The sequence below is a fragment of the Glycine max genome, chromosome 3, assembly GCF_000004515.6.
Source record: "Glycine max cultivar Williams 82 chromosome 3, Glycine_max_v4.0, whole genome shotgun sequence".
Lineage (NCBI taxonomy): Eukaryota > Viridiplantae > Streptophyta > Magnoliopsida > Fabales > Fabaceae > Glycine > Glycine max.
The window spans coordinates 11954981-11957120 of NC_016090.4; positions in this window are offsets into that span (position 1 = coordinate 11954981).

Here is a 2140-nt window from a genome sequence, read left to right on the forward strand (position 1 = left end):
TGTATTTTGTTCTAGTACGAAATATTATTACGAAATTGTAATCTGTTGAATTGTTGGTTAACTGATGAATTAAGGTTTTTCTTTTCTCTGCTGAGTACTGACTAGAGACATTTAATACAAGGATTATTGTTGTCAAAATCCTAATGAATGTAATCATCTCAAGTTAACTCATGAATTAAAGTTTTTCTTTTCTTTGCTGAGTACTAACTAAAGAGAGATTCAACACAAGGATTATTTCGATTCTATACTATTACGAAATTGCAATCTATTCAATCGTTGTCAGAATGCTGATGAATGTTAACAAGTCAAGATAACTGATGAAATAAGGTTTTTTTTAACGAATTACACATGAACTAAAACATAAGCTGACATTTAGTAATTAAACTCAGTTTTTTGGCTACTTAAATATTAATCATGAGTCATTACAATTAGTAAATTAGATTGGCATATTAAGTAATTTTCAAAACTATTTAATCCTATCTTTATTGTTATTGCACAACTAATTTTGAAATTTAATATAATCAGTACTAAGTAAAGAGAGATTCAAGGCAAAGATTATTTCGATTCCATTAGGAATGAGGATTCCAAATATGACATATTGATCAATCAAAGAGAGATTGGACAGCCTTCGATATCAAAGTTTTCTCTACCGTGCATCTTTAGTTGTAGTTTTGCCTTCTAATTTCAATTTCATGCTTAACTTTCTTTTTTATTGCAAGAACTCTAAAAATGTATAATCACATTTAATCCACCAAACCCAGATTTGATATTTGTCATCTCTTGCTTTATGTCAATTAAAATTTGTTTATTAATTTACCCGTGAATCTTTAGCTATAGTTTTGGCTGCCAAAAGAAATTTGTTCATTAATTATGAAATCCATTATATAAAAACGTCTAATCACATTTAATCCCCCAAACCCGAATTTGATATTTGCCACTCTTGCTTGATGTCAATTAACATTTGTTTATTAATTTACAAAATATTCCATCTTTTGTTCCAAGTTCCGTTCTAAATTCTTAAGCTCTAAACGTGCAGATCAATCACATAGCTGATTCTATATCCAGAACTTACTCCTCTATATACTATATCTTTATATGTAAGTCTGATCACTGTTACATGACTCATTTTCGAAACTACTTAAATTCAATTTCCATGTTTAATTTTCTCTTTATTACACAACTGCACATTTGGAATTACTTTGATGTATAATTTCCTCTTTGTGCATTTCAAAACTTTGTCGTGGTGAATTGATATATCAGACAACTTCATTGATATCAATTGCAAACATGCAAAACAATACACATGCAAATGCATCTACCTCAGCTAAAGCCAGGATGAATAGGAAAGTTATCTTGCAAAAAAAAAAAAAAAAGACTCAGCCTGACAGATCACATGAGGCAACTATAGATTCCACTCTGAAAGATATACAACGTCATGGTGAGAAATTATAAATAAGATGTTTGCTTTTAAAAAAAACATTAGTCTATTCAACTTGACTTAATTTGTCTATATTCTTAAGTCATGACAGTTGATTCATTAGAGGATATAAATTCTAAATCTACACAAGGTACAATAATAGAAAATCCTTGCTCCATTTTTTTCCCAAATTTTAATTATATCTATGATATCTAACCTAAATTGTTACAACATCTTATTCTAATTTTTTGTCTGAGGATGAAAATTGCCAATCCAACAGTAATGAACCTACAATCAATATTGAAGGTAATACTTATAGCTCTGATATAACGTTAACGATATCAGCTGATATGCTTTAAATTAAATTGTACTATCTCATTAAACAATTTCAGGCTATCTGACTTGGGTGATCAGGCCATGCAATGTAGACATTGTAATGCAAAAATGTGGTATAATGAAAGAATTTCAAAAGATAAAAATACAACAAGTCCAAAATTCAGCTTATGTTGTGGAGATGGCAAAGTTAAACTTCCATTATTACAAAGTCCACCGAAATATCTTGAACGACTTCTGTTTGATGATAATGCAAGTGATAGTAAAAATTATCAGTGTAACATACGGACATATAACATGATGTTTGCCTTTACCTCTGTTGGTATTAAGCTAGACAAATCAATTAATGAAACCAGAGGACCTCCTACAATTAGAATTCAGGGTCAACCA